The 7,564-nt window shown below is 37.0% G+C and overlaps 1 non-coding gene across 1 annotated transcript; it reads right to left on the bottom strand.

Moving 5' to 3' along the window:
• Positions 1-5,698: 5,698 nt before the first annotated feature.
• On the bottom strand, positions 5,699-5,805 carry LOC131171507 (small nucleolar RNA R71). Its single transcript, XR_009142167.1, has one exon. It is a non-coding gene; the product is annotated as a small nucleolar RNA R71 (small nucleolar RNA).
• Between the last annotated feature and the right edge of the window lie 1,759 nt (positions 5,806-7,564).

Genomic DNA, 7,564 nt, shown 5'->3' with positions numbered 1-7,564 from the left:
AACCTCATTAGACCTTGAAATCTCAACTTAAGAACATCAAAGAAAGAAGAAAAGAGGAGAGAAACTAGAGAATTCAAATTTAAGTGAGGTAAGCACATCCATTTGTAAGTTTGAGATTTAGTAGTTGTGTTTATAGCTTGATTAACTTGTAATATGTTTAAAATGAAAAAAAAAATTTGTGAGGGACCATTACTGAAATTTCGGTCAGCCATGGATGTATGAGAGGTTGATGTATTTTAAATGAATTAAAGGTGTTAGTAAACTTGCATGAGTATGGTAGTAAGATAGAAATGCATAAATGTGATTAATTGTAACAATTAAGTGAGATTAGGGTTTGGAGGCCTAGGGTTTTGAGGCAAATTTTGGAGAAATGCATAAATGATGACTTTGACCTATTTTGAAGTGAAAAATGGTCAATAATGACCAAAGGAGATGTGTGGGAATTGTTAGAATGGAAGTCAAATTCGTAGGGTAAATGGTCATGCTGCTGGCAGCATGACCAAGCCAACTTTGAAGGACCAAAACGGAAATTTTACAAGTCCAATTGATATGCCACCAATTGGGGATGAAAATAGACATAAAATGACACAATTTTCATTAAGGAACCATGCCTAAAAACTGACCAAAACCTAGTGAACCAATTAACCAAAGTTGGTTAAGAGCAGTCTGCCACTGCACAAACTGACCAAATGAACAGTATTTATTCATTTGTCATAACTCGAGCTAGGAAGGTCAAAATGATCTGAAATTTTACCAGTAATTAGACAAGATATAGATCTAAAACTTTCATGAAGAACACCAACCCAAATTATGCCATTAACCTAATCAAATTATTGAGCAAAGTTGAGTTACTGAACCTGTAAAACTGCAGAATTGCCATTTGAACAGTCAAGTTTCAATGGCTATAACTCTCTCTAGAAAACTCTGATTTAGGCGATTCTTGAACCGATGAAAACCTAAGGCATAGTAGAACATTTCATATGAAGGAAATTAGACCAAATTATGGACTTAACTTGATCAAATTACTGAACGAAGTTGGATCAAAAATCTGCCAGAACCAAAATTGCAGTATGAACAGTGCACGTGAACAGTAATTGTATTTTGGCTATAACTTGAGCTACAAAACTCCAATTGGGGTGATTTAAAAATGAGAATACACTTAAGTCAATAAGGAACATTTTCTATGAAGGAAGGTTTGCCAAATTCCAACAATAAAAGGACCAATGAAACAGTGCAACTTAGGACTCCAAAATCAAAAATTGGCAATTTTGCCTAAAAGACCTAAGCTTTGAGAAAATGACCAAAACCAACAAGTTTAGTGACCAAAATGTGGTATGTGGGTGAAGTTGGAGTTCCCATACCTATTAAGGCTTAAAAAGTCAATAATTTGACTTGAATAGTGTAGTGAATAGTAACCCGAAACACAAAATTTCGAGAACGTCGAATTTAACACGTTAGAGCTAGGTAAATGTGAAGCTAAATTTATTTTGGATTTATGTTAAGTTCTAGTACTGAAACATTATAAAATTGTGTGTTTCAGTTGAAAAGAATACCGGGAAGGAACCCGAGGAACCGAGTCGAGGCCAAGAGGCGACTCGTTTGAGGTTTGTGCACAACGTATACTTTTTATAATTATCTTCTGCATACTGTTTTGAATAATGTGAAATATTGAATTATGGCATTCTTATGATGTTTGATTTAAATTGTGAAAGTTATTGTGTATATTTGAAATGACAATGTTTAGCAAATTGTTAAGATAAGTTTTGAAACCACAGTGTCATGACCATATATTTGAACACCTCACTAGCACGACTAGTGGGGGTAATTAGTTTCGAATTTTGATTCCTTCTCTGGAGAAGTGTTGAGGTGTGCCAGTAGAAGAGGATGTGAATGGATATCCATATATTTGAGCTAGCTAGCCTTGTGATGTGATTTCTCTTTAGCCTCTGGCTATTGAGATTCTATTTGTTTCGAATGGCATGATCTAACTGTGGATTTTATGAAATGTGTTTTGATACTTCGAAATGAACTTGGTTTGCATTAAAATTTCATAATTCATGTTTTGTGTTTAATGCTCATGTTTAGTCAAATTTTTGAATAAATGTGATTTAAGTTTTGCATAAAGATTATTTTAGTATGTTGTGCACCACTGAGTCCTAGTACTCAGCGATAGCTTCTATTGCTGTCGCAGATACAGAGACTAGAGGAGCAGCAGACTGAGCTGCTGAGGTGTGAGGAGCTATCAGCTTGAAGTCATCGGGTATAATTTATACCCTAATTGTAAATATTTATTTTGATGTATGCATTGTATATAAATGTATGGACATGTAAAAATGGGTCTTGAGCAGTTTGTATAAAATTTGTATAAAGTTGTAATATTTATTGTAGTTTGAAATTCTCTTAATGTAAATTTTGTAATGATGTGTCTAAATTGTTTTGTTTCTAATGAAATATGAATGATATTGATTGACAGTATTTTGAGAATTATTGAACTTGTGAATTTGAGAAATTGGTTGAGATTGAGTATGAAATTGAAGCAGTTGTTGAGAAAAATTTTTAGAAGTGCTTTTTACAGGTATCTGAAGAACTGGTTTCTCAAAATACAGACAGAACTCTATCAAAATTTTTATAAAATTTGAGAAAAAATAAAATGGGCCAAAACTTCCAACTAGCTTTCCACTTAAGTACATGTTTTAAATACTTATTAGAAATGCTCACCACTTACCAAAAGTAAGAAATTTGTTTTAAAATCCCTTGTAGGGTGCTTAATGAGTTATCGGTAGGTGAAGTTCGGTAGTTCATTAAGTATTCTACGGGATCATGTTATGCCTTACAGAGGGGTAAGGTGTGACACTCATCTCCTCATCACGCTTAATTTGATTGGTAAGAATTTATTGTAGTAAACCTTCAGTTGTAAAACTTTGTTCTTACTGTCTTGGTAAAGGTATAGGATTTGTATTCCTTTGTTGAAAATCAGGTGGTTTTTGCCTACATTGTTAATATTAATTCCCTTGCTGTTGTGGTGGAAAGTTCTGTGTTGAAACTTGGTTCTGTTGATTCCCCTAAGAAAAATTAGGATGATTCCTGCAAGCTGGGTTATATGTTTAAAAATAAGGATTTTCCATCTGTTTTTGCCCATAATTCCCAGCATAAACAGCTTGCTCACTATAATCTGCTTCACAGCTAGTAGTTCCTTTTACATAAGCAACTTGTTGAGGATTTCTAGAGTACGATGAAGTGATTAGCATGCTTAAATCCTCCATATTCTTTGTTAAGTTATTTGTAAGCACATCAAATTTGGCATTGATCATATTGAATGGGTTAAGATCATACATTCTAATAGCTTGCCTCTTTTGGGTTGGAGCTGGTCCTCTTGGACTACTCCAAAGATAAGTGATACACTTGAATTGTATAGATGTTTTTAAGAACTTTTGTATACTATCTCATAGCATTTAGGCAAGTATTTTCATGCATAGTAGTTGATTTCATTAGCTTTTGTAATTTCTGTTGTCAAGCCCTTAATTCCATGTTTTCTGCATCATTTCAGGTGTTTGGGTGAAGCCCCAGAGTATAGGAGTGCAAAGGAAAGCCTAGAGAAGTTAAGAGACAGAGAATGGCTGCTGATACAAAGTACACGGGTCATGTAAACCCAGCCACAGACCCGTGTAACTCTCTACTAGAAGAAAGCTAAGAGAATCAATGGAGAAACACAAGTACACGGGTCGTGTAATTAGACCCGTGTAATCTGCAGGGACCCGTGTAAGTCTCTGCCGGATGCAAGCTCGAAGAACCTTATGGAAACAATAGTACACGGCTCATGTAACTAGGCCCATGTAGTTGGCGCAAACCCGTGTAACTCTCTGTGCCAATTCAAGATTTCGCAATTCTCCTCCAGTAAGTTACACGGCCCTACATGCCGGGACCCGTGTAGTAACACACAGGCCATGTACTATGCTGCAGCCAGTTTTATAACTCGAATTCCCCTCCTGTTTTCGGATTAAAATGAGACTCCTAAAGCTTTTTGGACTAAAAAATGACCTAACCCTAGAGCAACCATTATAAATAGAAGAGAAAACATCAGAAGAAGGGGTTCGGCCGGCTCGCTCTCTCTTTTATCTTTTGACAGCATTTTTTTGAGGAGTTTTGAAGGAAAGAAATCTAGCCGTCTCAAGGAGAGAAACATCAGTACCAAAAGAAGTTTTCCAGCTGAAGTTTCACAAGATTAAAGCTGCAAACTCTTTTCGGTTCCTTGGTTTCATCCCCCTAGACAGATTTTTATTGCTTTATTTCTTTTACATGATTTACTTTTTATTGTTTTTACCTTTTATCATGATGTTTGCTGAACTCACCATGAGTGAGTAGTTTTCTTATTCTGGATTTAGGAGAGTAACGCTTGTAATTATTATTATGGATGAACAATAAGTTTTATTTATTGGATTTGAGATTCGTTTCTTGACTTAATTTCTTGTGATCTTAATGCATGCTATGTACTGGTACCCACTTAGCCATAACTGTAGATGTTAATTGAAGGACTGAAAGGTGAAGATTAACATTAGAAAATCAAGATCTTGAACCTAGGAATTCTGACTTAGACATAGGCTGATATCTTTGTGGAACTTCAAAATTGGTAAAAAATCTTAAAGGATTTTAATTAATTTAATCACCACGAAAGTAGGGTTTGAGTTAATTAGAATACACCCTAGATGCCTTGAGAGAGGATTTAGGATAGCTTGGGACTGATTTCCATCAAGGAAAACGATCCTCAATTCAGTAAATAAACTAGATAATATCCCTAGTAAGATTCAAGTGTGAAATCTTAACTCCAGAATTCTTTAAAATAAATCATTTCGTTTTAAGTTCACCATTCTAGTGTTTAAAGTTAACAAACTTCAGTCCCTAAGTATTCAATAGCCTAGACAGTCAAAATTACTATGTAGATTGGTACTTGCTAAAAAAAATCCTCGTGGGAACGATACTCTACTCATCACTTTATTACTTGTTAGCGATCCGTGCACTTGCGGTGGTTGCAAAATAGCGAAACAAGTTTTTGGCGCAATTGCCGGGGACTTTGGTTTTAGTAATATCAAGCGATAGGCAATTTAGCTGATTTAGGCAATTATATTTATTATCTAATTTCATTTTACTGGTTGTATTTTTCTTCTTTTCTCTCAGGTGCCCGATCTGGTATATGACGAAAACAAAGCCAGAAGAAATTTTGGACTGTGATCCGGAGATAGACAGAACTCTGAAAGCCATCAGGAGGAAAAGGAAACATCAAGAGCACGGTCAAGGAGATCCTGAAATTCTAGCCATGGCTGATAACAATGACAGACCAAGACTCTTGAGAGACTACGGAACTCCATCTATCCAAGGATTTCAGCCCAGTGTCACTAGACCCATAGTGGAAGCTAACAACTTTGAATTAAAACCAGCATGGCTTCAAATGATTCAACAAACCCAGTTTGCAGGTTCACCCACAGAAGACCCACACTATCACCTCCAATGCTTTCTTGCCCTATGTGATACATTCAAGATGAATTGAGTGTCTGATCAAGCAATAAGACTCAGAGCATTCCCATTCTCCCTTCGGGACAGAGCAAGGAGGTGGTTACTTTCTCAACCGGCTAGAACGTTCACCACTTGGGAAAACCTTTCTCAAGCTTTTCTAGCAAGGTATTTTCCACCTGCAAAGACTGCAAAACTGAGGCTTGAGCTCAACACCTTTAGACAAAAGGAAGGAGAATCACTCTATGATGCATGGGAAAGATATAAAGACCTGCAGAGGGAATGTCCACACCATGGCTTAGAAGATTGGATATTAGTGCAAAATTTATATAATGGATTACTACCCTCTACAAGGAGCACAGTTGATTCAGCTACAGAGGGTGATCTAATGGAGAAAACAGTGCCACAAGCACTTGAACTTCTAGAAAGGGTTGCATACCATAATTATGAGTGGTCAAATGAAAGAGAAAATGCAAGGAAAACTGCAGGGGTCCTGGAAGTAAACGCCCTAAGCATGATAAATGCTCAGTTTGATCAGCTCACAAGGAAACTCGAAAGAATGCAAGCCAACGTAGTTGGTACAAACAGTCAACATGAGGACAGCTATGGAGGAGGATACAAGAGTTCAGAATACAGCAATTTCAATGAACCCTCCATAGAACAAATGAACTATGTGAATAATGGAGGAAACTTCAACCAGAGGCAGACCAACAATCCATATTCAAATACTTACAACCTTGGATGGAGGAACCACCCAAATTTTTCATGGTCCAATCAGTAGAACCAGCCAATAAACAAGCAACAAGGGTACAAACCACCAGCACCCCCTAGATTTTAGAATAGAGGTCAAAACTTTGCACAACCATCACTACCTCTCCAACCTTAACAACCTGAATCGAAAATAACCATGGAAACCATGATGGAAGGATTCCTAGCAGCTCAACAACAACAAACTGAATTGGTTAAACAGCTGACTTCCAAAATGGACCAACTTGCTACCCATAACAAGATGCTAGAGAATCAAATCGCTCAGCAAGCAAGTTCTTCAAGTAAGGCTGCTGGCAAACTGCCTAGCCAACCAGAAATGAACCCAAGGGAGCATTGTAAGGCAGTTACACTGAGGAGAGGGAGAACTCTAGTACAACCAGAGGTAGAACCAACAAAGGAAACCATAGAAAAATCTGAAGGCCAAGCAGAGAAAAAGGAGGAAGAAGCTAGGAAAGATCAGGAAGAGGAAGCAAGGAAGACAAAGAAATTACCGGAGTCATACTAGCCTCCCCTACCTTTTCCTCAGAGATTTTAGAAAGCCAAATTGGACAAGCAGTTTGGGAAGTTTTTGGAAGTTTTACAGAAACTTTACATCAACATCCCCTTCACTGAAGCACTTTCTCAGATGCCATCCTATGCCAAATTTCTTAAGGAAATTCTGTCAAAGAAAAGAAAGCTGAAAGACTATGGAACATTAGCTCTAACAGAGGAATGCAGTGCCATACTATAGAACAAACTGCCTCCAAAGTTGAAAGATCCAGGAAGCTTCTCCATACCTTGCCTCATTGGTAATAAGAAAATAGACAAGGCCCTCTGCGATCTTGGGGCAAGCGTCAGTTTAATACCTCTATCAATATGCAAAAATCTGGAGATCGAAGAACTGAAGCCTACAAAAATCACATTGCAATTGGCTGATCAATCTGTTAAATATCCTGTGGGAATACTTGAGAACACTCCTATCAAAATGGGCAAATTTTTCATTTCAGTGGATTTTATTGTCCTTGAGATGGAAGAAGATGTTCAAATTCCTATCATCTTGGGAAGACCATTCTTGGCAACTGCCGGAGCCATCATAGACGTTAAAAATGGGTGATTAACCCTCAAGGTAGGAGAAGAAGAAGTGGAGTTCAACTTGTTCGACACAATGAAACACAAATTTGAATCTGATGAATGCTTCAAGATTGACATAATTGACAAACATGTTGAAGAGGAATTTTATAAGACGATGAAGATCCTCTTGAAGCATGTATTGTGCACAGCCACATAGTGGATGATGAAAATACAGAAATAG

Source organism: Hevea brasiliensis, chromosome 12, assembly GCF_030052815.1.
Source record: "Hevea brasiliensis isolate MT/VB/25A 57/8 chromosome 12, ASM3005281v1, whole genome shotgun sequence".
Taxonomy (NCBI): domain Eukaryota; kingdom Viridiplantae; phylum Streptophyta; class Magnoliopsida; order Malpighiales; family Euphorbiaceae; genus Hevea; species Hevea brasiliensis.
Note: the sequence above shows the minus strand (reverse complement) of the source record. Positions and strands in the feature narration are given on the sequence as shown.